Source organism: Plectrocnemia conspersa, unplaced genomic scaffold, assembly GCF_051122295.1.
Source record: "Plectrocnemia conspersa isolate PC_06_02 unplaced genomic scaffold, ASM5112229v1 ptg000009l, whole genome shotgun sequence".
In the NCBI taxonomy this organism is placed as follows: domain Eukaryota; kingdom Metazoa; phylum Arthropoda; class Insecta; order Trichoptera; family Polycentropodidae; genus Plectrocnemia; species Plectrocnemia conspersa.
In genome coordinates this window covers 4,430,337-4,457,854 of record NW_028277173.1, presented here as the reverse complement: position 1 = coordinate 4,457,854, position 27,518 = coordinate 4,430,337, and the positions used below count along the sequence as shown (strand labels likewise).

At 28.3% G+C, this 27,518-nt stretch overlaps 1 protein-coding gene across 4 annotated transcripts in view; it reads left to right on the top strand.

Moving 5' to 3' along the window:
* blo (bloated) overlaps nucleotides 1-27,518 on the top strand; it is a 65,981-nt gene that overhangs the window by 3,437 nt on the left and 35,026 nt on the right. For 2 of the 4 annotated variants that reach the window (XM_088193736.1, XM_088193734.1), the window contains exons 1-2: nucleotides 5,208-5,525; nucleotides 27,131-27,179. The gene's annotated coding sequence lies outside the window, so the exon portion shown is untranslated. Of the gene's footprint in view, nucleotides 1-5,207; nucleotides 5,526-27,130; nucleotides 27,180-27,518 lie in introns of those variants that run through there. The other 2 variants (XM_088193737.1, XM_088193735.1) reach the window with 1 other exon arrangement.

Below are 27,518 nucleotides of genomic sequence, written 5' to 3'. Positions count from 1 at the left end.
GCTGGACATCGTGTTTCGTGTATTTTAGAAATTATTTTAAGATAGGGTGTTATGGTCTTTGTATACTTAAACATTTATATTATAAATATCTAGGCTAAATTCGTATGCCAGTTTGAGGTGCCATCTTATGGTAAAATGGCGAATTCAAAAAAACTAAATAAAGGGGTAAAAATGTTTTCATTAAATTTGCTATATGGAATTTTAGGATTCCTGAAAGACCCCTTATCGTTTCACCATAACGACGTCCGTCACACGATAAAGTTATAGAATATCACTGCTCTACATTGTATATTTAGAGTTTGTAATTTATTTTTCATATATAGTTTTTTCGTTGGGTCTCTAAACTTTTCAAATTGACGTTTAAATATTCACACTTCAGTTTTTGGCCATGACAAACATATTTGCGATCAATAAAAATATAATTAAAAATATAAACCAATAATTTTCAACACGAATAAAAGTCGTATGATTTAAATTGATATTTTATTTATGAAGGCTATAAGGTCGTTTTGAGGTAAATTTTAATAGCCGTAACGCGTTGTGTTTAGGCCGTTTTGCCGCCTTTTTTCAAAGAGAGCAAAAAATGAATATTCAACGCACATAATATTAATTTCAACATAAAGGGATTAGCTACGCACGATTCGAAAACATAGTTGTGTTTTAGCGTCTGCAAAATGGCGAATCGTTACCGTTGATTTATGGTTTTGGCTTTAAAAACACTGTTCGGACGACCATAAATTACAGTTCGGCTTTGGGTGAAAAAAGTTAAACATATACTTACATTATTGGCCACGGGATAGATTTGTTATATTTTGGATTTTGCCCTATGATTATAATCAGATTTGCAATGCTTTAAAATGGCTCGCGCGCAATTTGTGTGAAATTATATAAAAAAATCTGATTAGGTGTTATTTATTACTTTTAACGTTTTATATTTTTTGGTTGTGGTTTGCTTTGTAAAATAGTAGTATGTCGTTGAAATCTAAAACCCAATAAAATATATTTAAACATAACATATGTATAATAAAATATTATAATTAAATATTAAATATATTTTCATATATATTATGTTACGTAGGGAAATTTTTCAATGAGCTACGTTATTGTATTTCATAACAAGAAATCAACTAAATAAGCTGGATGTGAAACATTTTATGAATAAAAAACTGATTCTTTATTCATTATCATAATTTTATTAAAAAAAATATTACTTGGCTATATAAAATATTTTCAGTTTCTTTTCTAGACGTATTGCAGTAGCACGCAATCAGTCGTCAGCACGTCGCTGTTCAGTTCAATATTCAACTTTCAACTTAAAAGTTGAAAATAGCAAAGTTGATATAAAAATAGTATGATATGAATGAATATGAAATATGAATGATATGTAAAAATACCACGTCGCTACTGTTTACCGCTTTGGAAGAATTCTCGTAACAGACAAACACGTGTATTTTATGTTTTATTGTATAGTTTGGATAGAAAAACATATTCTATAAAATTCGCCGTGAGACTACTAAATATCACATTATTTTAATAAAGTAAAAATAGGTTGAGATATTTAAAAACATAGGATATTTCGCTACGCGGGCAAATAACGTGCGTTATTATCTTAGCTAAATAAATAGCTAAATATTTGCTGTGTTTCAAAATTATATTTTGGCCAAGTGTCACTTTATACTTTAAATATTAAATAACTTTTGTAATATTACTATTTCATTTATCTTATTTAATCACTGTTCACATAGCATATAGATTGTTTTTATTGATTCATAAAAAATATTATCTTGTAAAAAAACTTAATTTTCATTTTTCCAAATGAAGCGTTTTTTTTTAATGAAACTCTAAATACCCGATAAAAATAATCATTATCTTGAAAATTGAATGTTATCAGATCTTATACTGAATTCGTCCGCGTTGTCATTTTATGTAATGCTTGATCCAGAGATGTTGTATTTAATACCTGTTTGACTCTAACCTTTTGATGCACTTGCTCGACGAAGATAGACGAGTGCTCTCGGTGATTATGACCTGAAGAGACCTGGATTTAAATCTTATATGAAACCTATTGTTTTTTAAATTTCTTTCGCTTGGATATTATATTATAATTCCGGTCGATTATTACAGATTATGTTTTCATTGAATTTTCCAGACTCACAGATGAATACCGGAATGATTGTATAGATTGATCTAGGCCGTTCATATTAGGTATAAAGAAATCTTTAATAATGAATTATTTCAGCTCATAATAAATATGCTAAATAAATTTGTTTTTGAACTGTTAATATATACTGTTTAATGAAATCAATTATGCTTTCGAAAAAAAAGTTTATTTTTAGCATTGTAGCCAAATGAGCTGTGTATTAATTATATATAAATATATTTATGAATAAGCTAATTCAAGTGAAAAATATTTTTTTGTCATAAAAAACATAGAACGGACTATTTTCTCAAAGAACTATTTTTTACCTATGCATGATATCTTGTAAATGGCAGTCACTTTTATATTTAAAAGTGTAATTTCTATCAATGGCTCTCGCCATAACTGTTCTATATGCAAAATATTTGTCCCTTTCGCTTGGAAATATGGAATTGCGAGATTAGAGAAGCGCGTTAGTTAATGAAAATATGAATTTCTTCCATAATATTCCTGGTTCATTATTAACGCAATGATGACCCTGGATAAGATCTGAATTCAGTCGCTCACTTTGTGGAACATATTTGATGAATTCTAGTTCCTAGAAGCATTGCTGGCTTTGAAGAAAAACGTCTTTGGTTAAAAATACGTATATGTACGTTTTTTGGGTCAGAACAATGAAGCAATGATGTTTAAAATAAACACACAACTTTGCATAAATTCTGTATGCTTATATTTTAAAAATATAAAAAATGTAGTTTTAATTAACTTACTTTAAATAAGTAGTGAATTTTGACTCCCTCTGGAATATATACTAATAAATATCACATTTTATGAGAAAAAAATATGATTTACACGTTTTTTGTCTGATGTATGATTTTTAATTTTTAAATTTTGCGTTTTACTTAATTCCAAATACCTGGTTATGATCAAAGTACTTTCTAGAAAGCATATTGTCATTCAATGACAATAAGTTTTATTATTATGAATTTTATGCAAAACTGACCGAAGCCCACGCAGACGTTCATATCCAAACATTTCTACATTTTCCTCATTTCCAAGAATATTGCATTGATCATTAATCTTTGATATAATGAATATATACATATATATTTTAAAAACATTAAATACATATTTAACACACGTAACCCGATCACGTTAATCGATATCGTGTGTCCCTTTTTAGGCACATATTATACTGTTGGTACATACATACATATGTATCTCATTCGTTGCCCGTTTTGTACACATATGTGCATATATGTATAATTATAATGGAACAGAGAGCGAGAGAGATAAGAGAGCAATTACATTTAATTTGTATGCATAATGGCCGCGAATCCATTCATTATGTTTTCATTATAATCACAATGGCGGCGCGCGATCGCAATTACGCTCTCGTGGAAAATGTCTGACATTTTCAGACGAAAATAATAACAGCAATACGATGATAACCATCTGTGTTAACAGCAGCGTTTATTTATGTTAAACGTTTATTGGCATCCGAGCGATAACGCCTGTGGTTCATTTTGAGGAGACTAGAAACCATGTCGGCAATCTCCATATAAATGCTATACAGATGTATTACTCAGCTTCGCCCGGGGTCAAATTAAAGCGCATAAAATAAATTATATGTGTATCACAAGCGTAAAAAAAATTTAAATAAAAGTTTGAAATTCAATTGGTCGCGCAGTGAAAATATTTTTTTCTAATAGGTAGTAGTAGCAGTAGTATGTCTTTACTGGTTTTAAAACGATAAAAATTCAGTAACTCATCAAAATTTCTTCTTGGCGCAAGTACTATTTCTAAAAACATATATAGTTTATATATTTTTAAATTATTATGAGCTATTTCAAAAGTGTATTTCATGCAATCGAATAATCAATATAATTTGTGTGTATTACTTTTGGTGACACAGTTGATATTATTTACATTCCAATCTCTTTATGGCGCTTCGGATTTTTTTTGCTGGGGCTTTCATTATTATATCTATTGTTCTGATTTATTTTGCTCATGCTCGTTATAATATATGTTATGACAGATTGTTAAGGGTTATTTAGCCTAAACCGAGCGGAAAACTCACGTTCGGTCGTTTTGTGGTGGTGTGTCTGTCTCGTAGTCTCATAGTGTCTCGATATTTGCTGATGTCCTTCGATGTCTCTCGATCGTCCCTTATAAACCGACCTTATGTATCGTAGGTTGGGAAGCTCTCCGACGAATCAAAACAATACAGAGATCATTTAATAAATTGTTGCGCTCGTTTATTCGACCAACGATATACATATGTCCACGCCTTTAGAGAGTGTAATTTTCTTAATCGACATTTCGAAGGTAATTATAAATTTATAAGGAGTATACCATATACACCCATTCCTCGATTTAAGCTATAGATTCGTTCCAGGAAATATTGTGTGAATAGTGGCAAATAAGCAAATTTGTAATAAATTTAACAGTATTCACGTAAACTTTTTAGTGCTACTTTAACTTATAAGGTAAACGAACAAAATATTTGATGACACGCGTGCACTCCAAAACATACTGCATGGGCAGTGGGAGAGGTTCCAGATGTGTACTAAATATGTTGTATTTATAGTATTTAAAAAAATAAGTTTTTCTTTACAGCTTAAAAGTGAAACCACGTAATAGGAGTATCGAGTAAATTGAGGATTAAGTTTATATAAACCAATACCAAATTTTATTAAAATTAATCATTTTTTTTAAATATAACGTAGAGGCGAAAATTATTATATATTACTATAATATACTATAAATAATCGTAAAAATGTAATTAAAAAGACACTAACTCGATAAAAAAAATATTTGGTATTCAAAGAAACTATAAGTGGAAGCCAAAATTAGCAATGGTCAATATTTTATTAGGGATATCCTCAAACGAAGGGTATGCGATATGTTTGAACGGTGTCAATCCACCATAAGCAATATCCATAAAGAGCCTGAGTTATTCTGCAATACAGGTTGAAAATGAGTGAATCGAAGGTGGCCGCGAAGCCGCCTTTAGAGAGGGGGCAAACTGGAAGGCGGCACAACTTCAGCTTTTGATTTTTTCCAATTCAATATCAGTGTGTCTGTGGCCGTTGTCTGTTCGTCCACTCTGTACCGTTGACGATCGCTTCGTCAACTGCGATCCGGCAAATTAGTGAAAAAAATCAACCGCAAACATAATATTTATGTAACGACATCCGCCAACGAGCCTTGCGGTTCGATCAAGATCAATGTGTATCAAGTGAAAGGACAATTACATTATATCTCTACCGTGTAATGCAAATATTGCGTAACGCATAATATTCAGCTGTGTGTAACAAAGTGATATTTTAATTGTCTAAAATGATACGTCGATCGTAGTTTCAACAAGCCTGCGCACCTGTGCGAGGTAAGACACTGAAAAATATTACATCAAAAATATACCCATAATGCTCATTACATCATGACGATGTAGTTCCTTGATGAGTTGACATTAGCATAGCATAGCATAGCATGAAAATCTGTCGTAGATTACATCGCTTTAATCGCGTCGTTACCGAGATGAAGATTAAATTTAACGTAAGCGTAATTTATATGAAAGGGTAATTAATGGCGTTTCGCTAAGTTGGCAGCATTTGAATTCATTTCAGCTGTCAAATAATATAACCTATTTTTATGACGGATCACCTACAATAATTATTTTAATTAAAATACTATTTCATTAAAATTACATTAACGTCAACCATGTTGTTGTATAAAGCAGTTTTATTAGTGACCATAACCAATTTAAGAAAATTACTGTATTGTATTATATAATTATTATTAATTGAACAGAAATAGTTATACGGGTGCTTTAGCGGAAAATTGTATATTTATTACATAAAACATATCATAAAACTATTGATTATTAGCTTGAGAACATGGTTTAAAGTCGTAACTAGAAATTATGGACTTATTTTTATATCTATATTAGCGATAACTGTAATTATAAATGATGCATGAATAGTATTTTCTTTATTTGTTTTTATTATATCTCGGATATATAAAACAAACTGGCAAGTTTTATTTATTTATTTTTTATCAATAAGCACATACATAAATATAAAACATAAGATATAATTTTGAAAACAATTTTTAAGGGGTGTATCAATTTTACCAGCTTTGTTGATAGAATATATTATAGTATAAGAATTTATATAGATAAACATTAAATTCATTACACTCTTTTATTTATACAATGCTTTACAAATAGATGTGCGTTTTATTTCATTTTAAATAAAAAAAAACGCAATAGGATTATTTATCAGAAATTAATGGTCGCAATTTGTCGCGTTTGTACAACTGTCAAACCTTTCGCGAATAGGGATGTGCCGAAAGTAACCGAGCTGCAATTATTAATTGTTCGTTGGCCGATATTCCCAAAGTGGGCGCGGACAAAGCGGGTTTTTGGTCACACTCGCATCGCGCCCGGCTATCGTAGCCGCCGCTCGGAATGTGAATCGCCGTGCGGAATTAGCCGCGGCGTAGGCCAGGAGTGGGCACGTCGCGTGGGTGCCATGTGCAAAAATGGATATTGATGTGTAACAACGGCGCGAATGACGTCACGGATGGAAATGGAAGTGGCGGAACCGTTCGGCTCAACACCTGAATCATCGTCCGGCTGAATAAGCGCTGGAAATGGTGCGCTTATCGATTAACAACTATTCCGCTGGGGAGATACTTGGTTTTGTACTGAAATTATGCGGTTACAATTAATGAGTCGGTTTTGCATTTTCATACAAATCGCGTAAAATTATAAAAAATATATTTATAATTATTAGTTAAATAATTTCCGTAAACATATATAACAATGAAATAATTTTGAAGCCATATTTCAATACAAAACATTCTGGAGTTCCACAAGGAAGCGTTATAGAGCAAACTTTATATTTTAAACCGATAGTAATTAACACTACAATGATATATATTTACATAATTCAAGGATTCTGTAGTTGTGTCAAAATAATTGCAGATATCTGAGAGCTTAGGCTTGATTATTAAAACACGTATATTATGATGGAATAATCATTTTATTATTGATTTAACTCAAAAGTTAAAGTATCTTGCATTATTAGTGTTTAAACCGAGTAAATGTATTGTATCATATGATTATTGATATGTATTTATCATTGATAATATCTTGAAGATTTTATTTGAACTAATAAAAATTAAGTATATAATTTTATATACATATATCTCTCTTAAACTATTGTTTTAGAGTAACTGACCTTGATGGATTTGACCAGTGGTTTTAAATCCTTAAATATTTATTATTAAATGAAATGTTTTATATTTATTAAAAAAAAAAAAATAGTGGTGTGAGAAAAATGCAATAATAATGCAAAAATCCGTGCAAAAACTAATTGATTATATTTTTATTTCAACAACAAAAAAAATAGTATTTAGTTAAAAACATCTGTACATAAACGTGACTCCAATGCGAATCAAAATTTTAGACCAGCAAAATTCACGTGATTGACTCTTAGTAAATTAAGTCCTGTTTTTTTAGTTTGTTAATATCGTATGTATTGTAATTATCTAATTTTATATACATAATCTATATAAGTGTATGGCGAAAGAATATCTAAAATATGATCTTTTTATTCAATATATATTTATAGAGATTTTGACATAATAAAATGACATGTACACTCAGTACACACCACGGGGAAATTAAATATTAATTTGTCTTACAAATATATGTCGATCAAATCTTTTTGTGATTTAAATAAATAAAAGTAGTTTTTTAATGAAATTTTGTTATACTGCAATATTATCAATTGAGCAATATAATAGAGTATATCGCAATTTTAACTTAAAAAAGTCTAAATAATTTATTATTAAATAAAATTGAATACGATAGGATTATCTTAATGATAAAAATTATTTTTTTAAATAAAATACCTTTTTATATAAAATTTATTTTCGATCCGATATATGCGTTAATTCAAATACAATTAAGCAGGGAATTTATTGCATCAACATGTTTTTTTACAGCAAAGCATTATTCTTTGTTATAAAAAACATGATAAAACATAAACAGACATTTCAGAATCAATGTTTTTCCATGATAAACAAATCTTCACAAATGTATATCCTAATATTTGCTGCGGTACCTCGTAACAGTGAAAGACCGACACCCTTCGACCCCTTTTGTCACCTCGGTTATATATTTTAGAAGTAATTCTTTTTGATATATACATAAAAAATAACGTATTTAAAGCTGTTTTTCCTTAAAATTTAAAAAAATAAAAAAATGTGCACATAATGCACTTTTAAGTCACTTTTTATTTGATAAGTATACCAAATATAAATTGACACAAAATGACCTAAAAACAGTACAAATGCTGATAAAGTAGCTTTATTCCTATCTATCTATGCATTAATTAATAGTACTATTATTATCATAAAATAAATCATGCTATATGTAAAAGAATCTTAAGAATAGGAAGCTTATTACATAAATATATACTATATAAACTTCGTTTTGAATGTTGCCATTATTATAAATTTATAGCTGTAATTGAGCCATTAATTATCATAAACGAATGAAAAGAATATCACAATAAATAAATAATGATAAATTATGGCCACCGTGATACATAAATATTACATAACCTCACATATATTACGTAGTCTTTTGAAAGATGGTATTAAATCTTCTTTTTATCAAGCGGATTAATTCAGCATTTTTTGTCGGTCTTAGACAATAAAAAAAAATATTCAATGTGGATTATAATTTTTTGTGCATGGCAATATTCGAGATTAAGCACGCCCGTTTAAAAAATATCAATACAAAATAAGATAAGGATGTTTATTTTTTAATGTCGTTATTAATTATTTGCTAATGGCGGATTTCGGTCCAAAGAAGGAAAACGCCAGCCATTGAACGACGTTCTCGATGAGATGAATCTCATTTCGCATCGCAAAAACGCATATATCAAGGTCGAAATTCGACAAACGTATTGATCGACATTTTGATAAAAGTCAGAAAGCGGTCGATCCAGTTTTTCGAAATGTCGAAGTTGTTATGGGTGCTTAAATAAAAATAATAAAAACAATTCAATTTACGAGTGCAAAAGATATTTAATTGTATTAAGTAATAATTTATACTATATATATATTTATTTTATTAAATACATACAAATATATAGAAGATCAATGCGTGGGCTTAAAACCGCCGTTAATTTCTATAGCGTTTCTAATGTATTCTAATTAGCGTGTGGGATTTTCTTTATAATTTGCATGATGGTGATTTGTGAAATTGATATATGTATAAATTTGGGGTTGTATCAGTAATACAATATCATTAATTAATCGATTATTAAAGTTTAAATTCTAAGCATAATAACAAGTATATATTTATGTTGTGTATGCAGTGATATTACAAATAATAAGCAATTCAACATCAACTTGGTTTTTAGACGTTTATATCGGCGTAGCTCTGATTTGTGAGATTGATCTGATTCCAAGTCGCAAGCGAAGTGTTCGTTCTGTGTCAAGTTTTAAATAAAGCGTCTGAAGGAAGTATCGAATATTCATTAGTAGTTTATATACTGTTCAGAAAAGTCCAAGGTATCTTCCAGTTCTAGATCGTCACGCCAATGTGATGTTTCGGGTTGGAAAAATTTGTTATTGTCTAATAAATATATTATATATAAAAAAAGATTAAAATAGTTAATTAAAAAGATCACAATATATTTGGGCACCGATCGTATCACTTTGTTTCTGAACCGTTTATTAAATATCCGCATAAACACATAATCGTTTTTAGAAAAAAATTATAAACTCTTAATTTTGTTGCAACGTTCACGAGTGGTAGAAATAATTTAGAAAAAATGTATAGATGCAACTAATAGATTTTCAATCTTGTTTTGATTTGAAATAATTAAAAAAATATAGTAATGGGAAATTTGAATGGCGTTCCTATGTTATTTTTTATAAGAACTAGTAATTTATAAATAGGATTTGAATGTCATTAGAAATTTCATAATTCAAAATAAAATTATAATAAGCAGTGCAAATTTCAGTACATCAGAGCTCACTGTATGAGAGTTTTTAATGCTTAAGCAAATAAATTAAGCATTAAAATATTTATTTTTTATAATACTATGAACCTGTTATAATTCATCTATGTGCTCAAAAATTTTGTACTTGTACTTGACATGTCGCAAAATAATTAATTTTAGGCTCCAAATTAATATAGTTAATTTAAACAAATCTTTAAAATGGATTCATTGTGAAAGTGACTAAGTATGTTTCTTCCGCAAATATTTTTTGCTATTATTTAGTATGTATGTATTAAAATAAAATAAGTTAATTTTATAAAAAAAGTTTTTGTCTACCCTGCGCGTTGATATCACCAGACAAAATTTTATGGACATATTATTTTTCTTATTAAAAAATAATATATAATATCCTAATAATTTACATAAAATAGTACTATGAATTATCAATAAATATTAATTGTTTGTATTCATTAGAAGCAAACTGAGCATTGTCCATATGAGTATATTTTACAATACAAGAAAGTGCAAAGTTTTACTTTTTTCAATATTTAAAGCAAACATTTTTATTTTAAATAACTTTTATTTTCAATAAATCTACTATGTTGAGCGATGTTTCAGTATTTTTAATTGGTGGTGGAAGAACGCTTATCGTTGCTTACCATCGATGATTATTTTGCGGTTTAAGAAACATGGACGGTACACAGAGCTTAATAATGTAAATATCTTTAAATATGTGTTTAAGTATACATCATATTTTACGGTTCTTATAATTTATTTTGATACAGTTTGGTTACTTCGGTTCACACAAATTATACTCGGTCTTCTTTATTGGTAAAAAATGATCAAATAAGCTTGAGAAATTTATATTTAATGTTTAGGCTTGACAATATTTAGTTAATCTGTTACAAGACATATATTCATTCATAAAATGTAAGGAAGGTTTTTCTTGTTGATATATTTGGCATCAGATTTTGCATTTCTTCAATGCATTGATGAGATCATTCCGGTCAGAATTGAACACAGATTCATTACAGTGTCAAGCCAGGACATTAACCGTATTGTTGTGCATTGCGTGTGCTTAGAACGGGATTTGCTACTAAATATAGTACGACTCCATTACATAAGGTTGGAATTTAGTATCATAGACTTTACATAGCCCAGCAACGAATTGATTGACTATTTTGTTATCGTTGGGTGTGTCTTTTGTCATTCCAATCAAATACTAACGGATGACTTGTTTGAATTGTGTCCTTTGTGCGCATTTTCGGCAATTCGTCGAACTGTATAATGTGCGATCGGTAGCATACAAATCGAATGTATAAATAATTTATATGAGTCCCTGTGCATAGATTGCTGTGTAGGGTACGTAATATTAGATTACACTGGAGGTTTATTAAATTTAAAAAGCTTTAATATAAATCTACAATATAATAAAAGTCGTGAGAGAACGGTAAAGCGTAATGTAAAAAAAACTGCAGAAGGTCAATCGCGCAAGTGAAATGGATTAGGAAACATTGCTAAATCCGTTTCTTTGATTTGTTCAATGTGCATTTAAGTTTTTATGTATCTTCATAATGTTATATTTATATAACCCATTTTTGGTGGAATAATATCTCATTTTCTAATACTTGAACTCTTAATTTGACTTAATGGCAAAATGTCAAGAATTTAGAGCAAATTTACGAAATAGTCTATCGTGAAAAGGCAAGCCCAGTAAAGTATGAATTTAAAACACGCGATCGTATTTTATAATTCGTTCGTAATACATAAACATATACGTAAAATTTAATGTATAATAACTACAATAAAAAAAGCATATAAAACTGATTAGTAATGCTTTTATAAATAAAATGATGTAAGGTTAAAGTAGTTCTGTTTTTTATAAGATTTTTTCTGATATAGAAAATATATTTATACTTACTTGATATTTATTTTAAAACAATTTTAATTTAACGTGGGTGTATTTTTTACAAAGTGAATTTATAAAAAAATATTTAGCTACAAAAAACATAAAATAATATCATTATTGTAGAATAGGGTAAACACAAATATAAATTCATAGGCAAGAAAATAGAAAGCTAATACTGTAAATAAGTTCTTTATTCACTATAATTTATTTTATTATTCTCGTTATTAGATATTTATTCTAATACTTTGCAATTTACAATATTTTTAGTTTCTTTTCTTCACGTTTCGGAGTAGCACGTAATAAGTTGTCAGCATGTGACTGTTCAGTTCAACTTTATACATAAAAGTTGAAAGTTGACATAGAAATAATAACCATGTTGATATGTGCAAATGTCACGTCGCTACTGTTCACTGTTTGGAAGAAGTCCTTTTCAAAAAACTTTTTGAATTTATTGAAAAGAAAAATATCAATGAACTTGAATTTAAATGAATAATTTAATTCTATGTGATTTATAAAAGTGTTATTTTTGTTATAAGATTCTACTTATTCTATTCATACATTTTATAAAAATATAAATTTATCTAAACCCAATTTTATGATGATCTTGATTTATCAAATATATATAAAAAAATAATTACACTATATTTTCTATTTAAATCTAATGCTGCAGTTTAACTTATACATATATAACTCATTTGTCTATATAAAATAGCTTTTTAAATGTAAAAACAACATAAAATATCCATAGTAATCGAAAGTAACATTCATCAGCTAATCTAAAGTTTTAGATCATTCTTTATTGCCCAACAAAAATCGCTCAGGAACTGGACCTTGCTCAAAATTCAGCGAAACTCGTTTATTTATCTTTCCTCTTTCATTTTTTAAGCCCATAATGAAAGTAAAATGTCGAAATCGAACATCATCGATATTATAAATGAAGCCATCACGCGTTCTTCATCCGATTAAATTGGTCTCGGATGAGAGTGCTGATAAAAGAACTGGGATATTAAACGGTCAGGGTACTCAACCGACGACCTTTGGAATATTTCTTGCTTATTTTTTTTTCAATATAAAACTCCAAGGCGAGTTTGCAAATTTACGCGGAATGCGAGTTTTGTATAATTTTCTGAGTGTGCGTGTTATTTTTTTTTTACTCAAATTATCATTTTATCTACAAGATACGCCATTCGACACATGTTACAAAAGACAAGCGCTAATGCGATGTTATATAATGTTTTTTTTTTGTATAAAAATCGGGTCATGCTTGAATGCCTGATTGACAACGTAAACTAATGTATTAAACATATATTTTTTAAATTTACACAAAAAAAAACAATAATTAAATTAAAGATTCTTAATTAATATGCATAATTTAATTAAATGATATGATCGAGTCTTGAGAGATTTTTGCCATATAAGCTATATATAAACCACGACCTTCCCGACAAGGTTGTCGATATTAAAATGACTGTAATGAATGCAAACACAGGTGCCAATCGATTCAGTTATAGTATTAAAAAATATGACCTTGAAAAATGCACTTTAGAGTATTACAGTCGATATTATACAGTCTTTTATGTGACAAAAAACTTATGTTTTTTTAGGAACACACTTTTTATTATTAAATGAAATTAAAAATAGTGGAACAATAATTAAAAAAAAAAATTTTGCTTGGTCTATAAGGTTCTGTATTATTTTGTAATATTATAATGATTTAAAGTTAATTATATATAAAATGTTCTTAAACTATTTTAGAATATTTAGTATTTAGAAGTTATTATTAATATATTTGGTTGTATAGATACTTATTTAACTATACACAAAAAAAATTAATGCATATGTTGTGTTAGTATAACACAGTACAATAAACTAAATTTATTTTCGCAATTATATTATAACTTGATTTTAAACTAATATTATGTAACACATTAAGTCGTAAAATATATTAATAGCGATTGACTTTTTATGTCACTAAAATCAATTTGTGAGAAAAACATTTTTTGCTACGACTTCCTCTAATTCTTTAAAATCTACTTTAAATGTTCCTAATTATCTTTTTGTATATATTATAAGTTATAAATTAATAAAATAAATATTAAACTATGCATTAGTGTATGATAATCAATAACATAAATTTATTAAAGTATTTTATAATGGATTTATAAATAAATGAAAAGGGAATTTTATATTCAGCTAGTAGTTTTACATATTAATAATCAGATTATTTTATTTTTATGGCAAAATATATAATATGTTAGTATATCTAAAGAATAATATTTAATAAATATACCACAAATATTACAATCAATAAATATATATTGTTTATTATATCAAAATATATCAACCCTTTGAACTTTTATGTCGAGATGGACTGAGTTTATTTTTCAGGTTATTTTTTAAATAATTTAAATATATTTTGCTATTAAAAAATATCAAACATTCATTCAATATATGTTATTATTAAAAAAAAAAGCTAGGCAGATGTGGCGGGTGCTTGATACAATAGTCTGTGTCGCAATATATCGCCGTGGACATCTTACTTATTCTGCAGTAGTTAATTTTTATTTGGACTATATTTACGTGTTAATGGTTTGGTGTTTTTTTTATAGTCCAGTTATAAAACGGAATTTGAATGTAGTGAAGATGTCAGAATGAATTTTTGGTAAAATATTTTATTCCCGTAAAGATTTTTTTAATGAATATTCTAGTTAGAATATATATTTGAATATATCACAATCAGAATTTTAGGGCCAGAACCGAAAAAGTCGCGAAGGAAGATAACGATATATTATTGCAAAACTTATGAAAAAAAATCTAGCTTTTATTTCAAGGGACTGTTTTAAAAAGTATCACATTAAATTTTAAAAATAATTTAGTAAATAAATATGCAATATATGTAGACATTAAAGAGGTATCATTTATATATACTATATTATATATGCATATCAAAACCTATTTTTTTCTTTTTGTATCAAAACTCGTGCTTCTTCCTTTCAAATATAGTTATTGACAAATTTGCTAAAAATGACTTGGATTTGCCGAAATACTTTTAAAAAGGTCCCTGGAGTGCAAAGGGTTAAGAGCACTTAAATTTTGCAATAAAATTTGTAACTATAACAATTTTGATATAATATGTTCACAGTTTCATACAACAAGATTTTTGTTGTGCGACCTTAAAAAAACGATTTTATTAAAATATATTTGAATATTTAGTTGTAGATTTATTTCATTAATATTAAATTTTATAGTAATTAATAATAAAATTTTTTTTTTTTATGTATTTTGTAAAAAAAAAAGGGTTTTTAGAAACAGGCATTTTTAAATCGTAATGTATTTGTACATAATAATAACTAAATGATCGAATCTTTATGGAAAAAAATGTGTGCAATATATTTAATTCTATGCAGAAAAATATTAAATTAATAAAACACAAATATTACAATTAAAACAATATATTTTATTAACTTATAATAATTATAGACAATAGATCCGAATAATAAGTTATGTATCAATGTTATTAATTATAGTCTGAATAAAAATTAATATAATTTATGCATATATTTATATTTTTTTAAAGAAATATAGTAAAAAAACGACGAATTTATCAATAATTGAAAGAGGGTTAATAATTCAGTTATTTTTATTCTTATGTCAAAAATTATGTTATGCAGTAAAATCAATATTAAAAATATAGTATTTCTAATACTTATAAATATAAATCATTTTTTCATTATATGCTGACATTCTTTTGCAAAAAGTGATTGTTTTTCTAATTTTATTAGCTCAAATATATAAGTAAAGAAAAATGTATATAAAATAATAACTATTGAACGATTTCTTGATTATTAATAAAAAATTAGCTCGATTTAAAACGAATTGAAGGTCATTATCAAATTATAAGTCTGTCAGATCGAAGGCTAACTATTGATCGACCTGAATCGAGTGATTGATTTTTAAACTTCATTATATTGAACACAAGTAAAAAATAAACGATTTGCATGCAAATTCATTCCTCCGATCCTTATTTTCATACACTTGATGATAAAAATCTCAAATATATTATATATTAAATTCAAAACTGGTTTGGAGTTCACGACCTCCGATATCAACGCCCCTGTGTGCGATAATTACAGGTTTATTGCATTTCCAATCACAATCAATACCCATTTTTCAACGTCTGCCTCTTCGTTAGGATCTATCCTTCTACGAATCACTGACATGAAGATGAACCCCGGATCGCCATGGCTGATGTCAACCAACCGTTTCGTATCTTGACAAACGATCTCGAGCACGTGCTTGACATTCGGTCGAGGTAAACAAATAAAAAAAATAATCATACATTCTTCGTGGGAGTTTGAGTAATTTTCTTGCGCGAAAATGACGACTTTCTTGGTATCGGAACGGCCGATTGTTATTCAGGAGGCGTCGAGATTTTTAACAATTGCTGCATTGTTTGATATGGCGAAAAAAACGCGCAAATAAAGATGTCGTCTCGTGTGAAATGTTGCGACGTTTATCGAGGTTTGTTGGCGTGGATGTGAATTGCGTAATTCTTCTTTATTTGCTGCTTTTTTGTATTGTACAAGAACAAAGCTGTTGAACATTTGTTGGGTTTTAATTCAAGCACGCGTCTGGTAACAATCGCTCGATTAAATTACTGCAAAAATTGTCGTTAGTATTTTATAATTAAATAAATTATATGATAACCATATATACAAGCTTAACCAGTTCAACGCCAAGCAAATTTCTATGAATTTGCTCTGTAGGCCACCATTTTCAACCCTTTAAATTATTATGAAAGAGGAACATTATTTACCCGGAAAATCACTGTTTACTTTCCTTTTTATTAATTTTAACATAAAAGTGAAAAAAAAGCACAGAAATAACAAGTTTTAAAAACCACTGTCAGGGCTGCCACACACAAATATTATATGTAATTTATATTGTATGTGGTTTATATTACATGTTTTTGGTTGTTTTTAATATTTGTATGGGACACGATAATTTCCGTTATTTTAATCAAAATCTTTTATCAAAATGGCGGCTACTTCATATATTTAAAAAATTTCAACTATGTCAAAAAAATTAATATGGAATAAAATAAACCAATAATGGAATAAAATAAACAAAAACAAAATTCAAATTCAACAAATGTTTTTTTTTTACAAAAAATTGTGTTTTTTTTATCATTTAAAAAAAATATTGTAGCAGCCCTAACAACCTCTGTATGCTTGATCGTAAATAATAAAAGAATGGTTCAAAAATTGCACATTTTAACGATCATATTCCATTTAATAGATGTCTCTGTATTAAATTAACGAAAAAAAAATCAATTTTATTAATAAATGTGTCCGTAATAACATTTGCGTGCCTGCACGCGCTGGCGTTTGACGGTCCGACAGCTTTGGCGTGCAGGCACGTCACTGGCGTCTAAAGGGTTAAACTATTTTATTTTACTTTTAGTGTCTATGTTAACTGTTTTGAATTAGTCAACTTTTTGTGAATTTAAAATATCTTATCATTTCATTAGTAAAAATAGTAAAGACTTTTTATGGCTTCTATGGATCTTATTGATAAATTCAGTATAGCTTCTTTAGTGCAAGATCAGCCACATTCACATTGAATGAAGCTACTATGTCAGAAGCGAAAAAGTAGTCCCGTGGCTAAGTTCCTTGTGAAAATACGGTAGTGTTCTGGCTTATAAATATACCATTGAAGAATAGGGGGAAGTCCAATGTCCTTCTTGTCTTTTATCTTCTGAACAATGACGATGCTTTGTAGCGATACCAAACTCTTTGTTTTTTGTTTTCTTTATTTTTGTAATTAGACTCTACAGTGTGTATACATATGTGCTTCAAAATCAAAATATGCGTATTAAAAAATCAAATTGAGCACTTAGAGGACCGACTGGAACAAATTTAGGCTGTTGCTTTTGTAGGGCTTCTAAGTATCGTAAAAGTCGATTCAGCGTAGCTTTAGTTTAAGTTAGTCAGAAGCGAAATTATAGTCCTAATAAATATGATTAAGTACGGCAGTGCTATGACGTATATACCCTTAATGAATAAGGAATAGTCTAATGTCTCTTTCGCTCTTAAATTTTTTCATTAATGTCGATGATATGGGGCGGAACCAGACTCGTTATTGTTTATTACAAATCTTATCGAAATCTTTGGCTTGTGTATAGCATAATAGTAGATTTGAAATAGGCACAATTCGCAACGACGTAATTTTTAATTTTTTGGAAATAGAACACAGTTTGTTAAAGTAAGGTCTAACGGTTTTAGTGCATTTTTTTGGGGATAACGGTTATGAACAACTGCGGGAAGAAGTTTGCCTGATTTTTTGTTGCACTGACGCGTTCCCACTGCGATGGCGCCGACACGATTTTTTTGACTTCTGAGAAGTGCCAATTGTTTTTGCGCCCTCCTATTGACCAAAATTCGGTTTGAATATATTTTGATTGGTTCTTTTATATCAAACATGTATTGTAATGTATGTAAGGATGGCTAATATTTTTTTAAAACATGTATAATATCCATGTGCTGACCAACTATGGAGCAATATGCGAGACGCGACGTCTGTCTGTATTTCTTCTTCAGCTTATTTCTTTTTGAGAGATGAGTAGACTTAGTTTGTATTTTGTTCTAAAACTATAATTAGTTTTAGAACTTTCATTAGCTTAGATTTGGGTTTGAATAGCTGGACGTTTCGCAACTGTCAACTGCATATCTACTGGTGAATATGTATTTGGACTTCACTAATGAAAATATTACTTTACCAAATAATACTAAATATAAATAATTACTGGCAGATTAATTATATTTTCACTGGTAAAAATGTATTCCGATGTGATTTCACTAAAATGGCATATATTTTCGCTATAAAAACATTTTTTTTAGATTTTATTTGAGTGATAACCGGATAAATTCTGATTTATAATCAGGGACGTCATTTAAGATTTTTCCAGGGGGGGGCAAAAGTTTTAATTTTTTCAATATTTCGATTTCATTAAAATGTATACTATTTCATTAAATGACATGAATTTTTTTGACCAAATTTAAGGGGGGGGGGGATGAATAAATGCTTCCTTAAATTCAAGAGGGGGGAAATTATTTTTAAATCAAATAAACTATAATCCTGTACTCAATTTAAATAAAATTTTGTATTGTTACTCTTTAAATTCCGCTAAAAACATAAGCATCCTCTCATTCTATTGTGTTTACCACATTCTCATGCCAATTGTTACCAATTGCAAAACTTTTAAGATGCACTACAGGTCTTTGGAAAAAAAATACTTTATTTAACTGATGATTTAAAAATATGTGTGCGTTACAAAATATAGCAATACAATTTAATCTATTTAGAACAAGAAATTAATTCTAGACAATTAAATAAAATTAAATAATATCTATTTACATTAATTAATGAACATTTAATTATTTATTTCTAAAATTTATTAAATTGACATGTTTAATGAATTAATTTTAAAAGCAAATTCGCATCGAAGTAAAATAGGGTATTTTGTTCTGGACTATGAAGTTGACGTCTGTGTAGGTTCAGTGTAAGCTAAATCGGATGCGAGTTCAGGATGTACTCTCGTGTATTCTAAGAGCAAAGTTTTAATAGAAGTGGAAGTGAAGTATTATTTTTCTTATTGTAGCGTTATTGCTTATAAACGATTGAGAAAAGATGAGAAAATCAATTACCATACTCTTATCTATGTTTGACTACTAGTTAATTTGGCGGTGGAATTTAAATTTCAGTTTCGTATTATTAGATTTTATAGCTGTTTTAAAAAAATGGTTATGTAATGGATTGTATAAATTTCCCAACGTTTCACTATCTGTTCTAATATCGCCTACAATATTTATCAGTAATGTCGTTCACAAGATTTTGGCAAAGAGATACAAAAATGGTATGTTATAATTCCTTTTAACCATCGCTAAAACGCCGTTTCTTTGTAGATGCAAAAGTCTATTTTAACAGATTATTTAAAAACAAATTGTAATGCAACGATTGTGTGTGATTTTATTTTCTCGTTACTTTTTATTATCGCTTTTGGGTTAAATGGAGCTGTATTGTGATTATAAATTATAATACACATAATAATTTATAATTACATATATTTACATATAACTGATTTTCAGACTTTAAGACTAGTGGGTTTAATATTTATTTAATTGTAGATAGGTCAAAATAAAAAATAAAAATTTATCCCGGATTTTCCACTATTGAGAACATTTTTGGAGGAGGCGGATTCACACTTTTTTCGAGCTAATTATGATGATGATATTGTGTACTCTTTCTGAAGAACCATTTTTCGATCTATATATTTTAATAAATATGCTTATTCTAATGACAGTTTCTTGTGTTCATTATATCTAATTTGTCCATGTTTTTTACCAAATTATATTTATAAATATTTTTTATCTAATTATTAAAAATATTCTGAAAGTTGTGTTCTGGTTTCGAAATACTGTTCTAAAACATCATAAAACAGTCGTTTGATTAATTTATTAAAGTGGTTTTGAATCTATTTCAAATGATAATTTTGATCACTTTATATTCCTTAATATAAATAATTACCATATCTGACATTAAAACTTATGTAAAATTATTTATTAGCTCAAAATTAAAATGTCTAAATTTTAATTTATATATTATTTGTTTTAATAAATTAAAATTCATACAATAAATATTAATTTATTAAAACATTTATTATCAATTCATATAAGCAAACTATATTTTTTTAAAACGCATACAGCGATTCTAAAGTCACGAACTGCCGACGTGACAGGAAATAACACACTCAATCAATATTTAATATGTGTACCACTTCGTGTTATCAAGTCGTAAACTAAAAGAAGATAATCCTTCGGTTCGCGAGAGGTCATAAAGCCATTTTTTCTGACTATATCTCAAGCTAGTCGTTTTACATAAAAATTACTCTCAGCATTCCACCCTATTCGAGGCGTGCAATATTGAACACGTTTTTCTCGCCTGGTAATACTGGATTTTTATCACTGGTGTCAAATTTTAATTTGAATATATATTCAAAGGCGATTAAGCGGCGTCTTCGCATGTTTATGTGGCTTGATATGTATTTTTTAACGACGATTGTTTATTAGATATACTCTAATGACTAAAATTTTTATTCAAACACTTTTTGTATTATTAATAATACATATTCAGACATTTATTTAGACGAAACAAGATTGCGACATTAATGCATTTGTGCTACTATATTTTAAATAAAATAGTTGCTTTTATGTATTAAATATGCATATTGATTAATAAAGTGATTAGACATATGACATATAAAGCATTTATGCCTTACTTTGAATATAATTATATTAATATGTTACGTTTGATCACGTCGGACTTCACCAATTAGGATATTTAATTGATTTAAATTGCAAATGATTTTGTGTATTCATTGCGGTTCCATATCAATATCATGCACGTCAAGACTCCAGAGTTATTCGTGCGTCACGGTTTTGGTGTCGGTTGCAAAAACGTTGTAAAATCGCAAAACTTGACAGTATCCTCGTCACGTAGGACATTATTTGTTATTGTCATCTTCGTGTCATCCTCAGGGCGAATTCGTAATAAGGAGCAATGACAAATATGGACATGAGGCTTAAAGTTATTCGAGATGAAATTTTGGGAAGCTATTGTTTATTATGATGTTTGAATATGTATATAATAATTATATGAAAAACATACCGTATTGTTAAAATATTTTCCATAAACATAAATAATACTGGCAATAAAATTTAATGAGTTGCTGACATATAGTACGTGAGGTTGAAAGATCAGTTTTTAAAAAATGTGGGAGACGATTCTTGAAGAGTAAAGAAAAGCGTTTCACAGTTATTAATTTACTAGAAACACGTAAATTAATTTTAATAATAAATAACTTCATGTTTGTATTATTTTAATGATAAAAATAGTAACATAAATTAATAAACAATTTTATATATTAATACGTTTTTCATACATATTACAAAGTATCATTATACTAATAAATATTTATAAACTGCTTAAAAATATTATGGTATATTATAAAAACACTAGTATATGTTAAAAATGCGCATAATTGATTGTTAATTATGGTAATTAATATAAACAACTTTAGAACGTCTTGTCGGTTTCTCACTATTATGAGGTACCGCAGCTAGTAAATGTGTATAAATACTGGACGCTCAACGTATTGGGCTTAAATTTTAATGTTGGTGTTAATATATTATAAATAAATTGCTGATATGTCTAATAAAATAGAAAACATCGTAAATTTGTCTTATTTGTCTCTTTCGTGTTTGGTCGCTCATTGTCATGCAGAAAAATTAAACCCTTTCGATTGATCATTGCGAGAATCAAATGTCGTAGATATTAGTGCAATTGGTCGATTTATTGACAGTAACTCATAACTATAATGGTTTACAGAATTTAAAAAATGCATTTTTCATTGCGTTTATCAACTTGATTTAAGTTATAGTTAGCTACTAAATAAGGACGCTTACGAATTTCTTTGTATTTAAAACTCTTGTTCTCAGTGTATTTTTTTAAGTCCCAAACCAAAAACTTTGTTAAAATAACAATAAGTTTTTGTTGTTATACCATCTGTTTTAAACGCAATAAATATATAATAACAAATAATAAACTTTGTCTTAAAATAAAAAATAAGCACCACTGACACAAAAGTTAAGACAATGTTATTAAGTTTTTAAAATCTATATCATTTATCTTTTTACTTGATATTTATATTTTCATTGTAATACAATCACACTTTAAGTATTTGTCAATATTCAGTTTTATTTGCCATTTTTAACTAAAGATTCACAAAAGATTGTGTTTTGTCAATAACATATATAGAAAATACGACAAAAAATATGTTATATTCGTTTAATACTTATATTTAAAATACCATTTACTGTATTAAATTTCTTATAAATTTTTTTTACTAATATGAAACACATGGATATAAAATAAAATTCACGAATATCTCATTTTTTCAGATCTATTAATAAGAAACGACACGTATTATTAAATAAATAAATATCTAATTTATTGCCGTATTAAAATAGTTTTGAAAAAAATTTAATTTTATTTAATTTATAATTTCGGGTTTTAAAGCCGAAGGTGAGTGATTTTACAGCCAAAATAAACCTCTTAAAAGCTAGTAATAGTTGATTGTGGTCTTGAAAATCGGAGAGTCTTCACCGGAGTGTCGAATTGAATTATTGTCTGATGTAACCTTGTGATATACTAGACTATCTGCTAATATACTTCGTATCGTGACCTCTTGGAGTTGAGCCTTTGAATCGTCTTTCTCTATTTTTCGTGTGATCAAGTGTCGTATCTTTTATATTGGAAATTCGAGACAGGTTCAGTGAATCGCAAATAAGTAGGTGTAGGTTGGTGGGGCAAATGCATCGCTTCTTGGACACATCCAAAAATATTTTTACGCCTTTAAAATGAAATTGACAGCTGAACACTTTTGGCGATCGTTAACAAAAGGGTAAAAAATAACAATAGTAGAGTTATTTCCGACTCGTGATAGGTGGTTAGGATAATATTAACGCAATTATTTAGTATTGAGCTTTTTTAAGCCTTACTTTCGAGACGAGTTGCTATTTATTTTTATTGGTTCAGAATTAATTGTGCAGGTGGTTAAAATTCCCACAAAAATAAATCTTACGTTTTACGATATTTAGTACAACTTTTGATAAAATGAAGTATACTTTTATTATAAAAAATTAAAATAATTTTATTTATTATACATAAATTAATTATATGCATTTAAACCTAATATATATATATAAACATATTAACGTTTTTTAATGTATTAAAAGTTGTTAACCCAATGTTTAAAAAAAGCATTATAAAAACATAAATTGGCTTAATAAAATGCAATAATATAAATAATTGAGATTCGAGACGTCAAGCTTGACCAGGGGATGCGAAGAGAGAAGCGGCGGCTTTAACGATCTTTGATGATCCAAAATTAGATCAGCTTCCTCTTGGTCGAAAATCGTAGAAACTTAGTAACTCTGATGCTATTGCAAATTTTATTTAAATAATTTATTTTATGTATAAGATAAACGAGTATCTAATGATTATAAACGGCTACTTGGCTATTATTTGATTAAATATTGGTTGGTTTATTTATTATTTGAAAAAATGACGATCGTCTATGTTTTTCTAGCATTCAAACAGACATAACAATAATTTAATGACTTTAGAGCGTCTGCCTTATGAATAATCGATTTCAACGATTCAAAAGAGGTTTACAGAGGATTTTTTTAATCCATTTGTTAACGTCATGTTTACGCTTGCATATGATTTCACGGGTATTATGCAAATAATGCACTATTATATTGATAAAATTTAATTATTAATGCTGACATTTGTGTAGGTGATACATATAATATTAATAATTTTTGGGATAATTTTGATTTTATTTTTAATACCATCTGAAAAGATTTTATTATATTATACAAAAAAATATGTAAAAGATCTTTGTTTTTACCTTTAATATTTAAATAAATTCCAGGAGAATCGGTAGTATATTCCACTACCTAAATTCCTTTAAAGCAATAAAACAGCTCAGCCAAATAATGGTTCATCACTTTCCCCAATTCTTTCACCGAACATAGATCTTTCCATGTACTATTTTTTAGCATAATGTTGATTTGATAATTAATTATATTATATTATATATTACGAATGCCAAGTTATGTAATTGAAGCGTCTTATGAACAAAAGTCGTTACTTCTAAAACGCTGTCAATTTATCTTATGCAACGCATTGTATTCAGAAACGATGCGTTATCTGGGAGCATCCAATAAATCGAACGTTGAGAGTTTATGTGCACATTTAAGTTTTTAATTGTCCCCGGAAGGTCGTATTGCATACTTTAGTGTGATGCTTAAACATTGGTGACCACAAACCTTGATCGAGTCGCGTCAAGTAGAGTGGGCGACCCATTACGACTCGTTTTACCTTGAACGTCCTAGACGGGTCAAAAGAGCGGACTAAACAGTCCGAATCGACCGGTGTTGTGACACACGAACTCTTGCATAGTCAGTGTTTCTCAATAGTTAAATAAATAAAGTGAGAAAGTATTAAAAAGAGCTTTAGTGAAACAGTACACTGTGCCATAAGATATGTATATTTATGTCCTGTTCTTGCATTATTTTTATAATGGTTTAATACAAACAATTGTATATTACGCCGTGACTTATAATCTACTCTAATCTAATGTAAAATGGAGGAAGTAATTTACTGACTGAACTGTGATTAAATACGGTTCTGGCTTATATACCCTTAATACATACTAGCTACTCCAACGTCTCTTACATAAATGATTCGGGGCAGAACCAGACTCGTTGTTTTTGTTTAATACATATTTTATCAGACTATTTAGCGTTTGAGCGATTTGAAATAGGCACAATTCACAACCTTTTTTTTGTTAAAGTAAGTTCCTGCGATTTTAGCGCGCATCTTTTGAAATATCGGTGAAGGATATCCGCATTTAAGAGGCTTAAAAATTTAGAACTTTTATTTGTTTGTCACTAAATTTTTTTTAGGAAATCTGAAGGGCTTAAATCTATTTTTTATGTTTGATTTTGGATGTTAAGTAACACCAATATAATACATATTGTAATAAAAAAACTCACTTAATAATCGTTAAATAATTCAATTGCACTCTTTACTAGTATTTTGTATAGTGAGCGCTGATGGAAAATCTGTTTTTTGTTCTCGTTCTCTGTCTGGTTCTCCATCGTCTCGTCTCAAACGTGTGATTGTCTAATTTTGATGCGTTTGATTGTCTCTGACGCTCTTATCTCGAAACATTTGATCTGTGAGCATTACGTCTTAAGACGCTTGATCGTCTGCTGATGTGCAATGTGTCAGATCTATGGCGAATCAGAGATGCAGAAATTGGTCGTTTCACGCGCTGAATAAGTGAAACTGAAAGATGAACACACTTTGAAGATAGATTTTAATAGCGGTTTTTATGCAGAAAGGACGCATTGTCTATTGTATTATTTATGGATAAAAGGGTTGTTTTTATGGTGCTTAACGAGCAGTTTACGGGTGAAATATGTTAGCATTGTTGTTGTGGTATTGAATATTATATTATTTTTATTAATCTTTTGTCAAAACGTGTTGCTATTTCCTTTTTATAAGTAATAAATTGCCGTTTGAATGACTTTGCAGCCTATAACTAAACAGAGCAATATACATAATTTAAATTTGGCTAATAATTTTTCAATTGAATTATGTATTATATATAAATTTTATTTTAATTGGTAACTAATATCATTAATTTTAAGATATCACTAAATAGTTTAAGATGTGATATTTTTATTTAAATCTTTCGTTGTAACCTGGCAGCCATAATCCCAATGCGTTACAACGGGATATTATATATAAATACAAAGTGCTGAGGATATTTATTTTATTGTTTGTGAACAATAAAATAAATTCAAAACACTGCTATTGTATTAAAATATATTTAAAAAGAGCTTAAAATGAGATGTTTTTAGTTTACTTTTACAGTTTAATATTGATTGTATAAAATCTTTCCAGACTTTTAGCATATGTTTTAAAATCTAAGAAAAAAATATTATGTTTATATTGTAGATTGGTAGTTAAATTTATAGTATACAATTATACTATATTTGCTTTGAAAAAAATATGATATTATAATACAGTTATTGCTGTAATACTGAATTGTTTAGATCATGCAGATAGTATCTCAAATTATACCATCGTATTGCGTGGGCTCATTTTTTTATTGTTCCTTTCCATTAATAATGGCTATCATTAAAAATGCTTTAAAATATAAGCTGAATTTATATATATATATACTATACGATACAAACATAAACCCTTTTCTCGATCTTAACGATATAATCAAACAACTGCGTTTATTTTTATTATTTACCATAAATTTATCATTGAATTTCCATAACATTGCATCGTTCGGTCTGGGTCGTATGAAGGATAAATAAGCAATAAAAACATTTTTATTTTGTGTTTTTGCAGATATTTTGGGAGCGATGACGTGAAGACCAAAATCGGCGGCAAAAATAAGGTAAATATACATAATAAAAATATAACACTTATGTCTAATGGCTTTTTGTCTAAGAATCATATGTTCGCATAATCTCGTTACGCAACTAATTCAGAGAAAGTTACGTTGACCCAAACACGATCGATAAAAAAAAGCTATTATTGTGTCACGTATTACGCATAATGTATGCGGTTAATAAGTCATTGACTTGTATATAACTTTGGTTCATTGATTTGAAGCTTAGTCAATGAACGACGACTTAAGATTTGCAGATCCTTTCAATGCTGGTATTATATTATTTTGACGAGGGTTCATATTGGAAATGCTTTTAACTTTGTTGATAGATGTATATGCACAAAT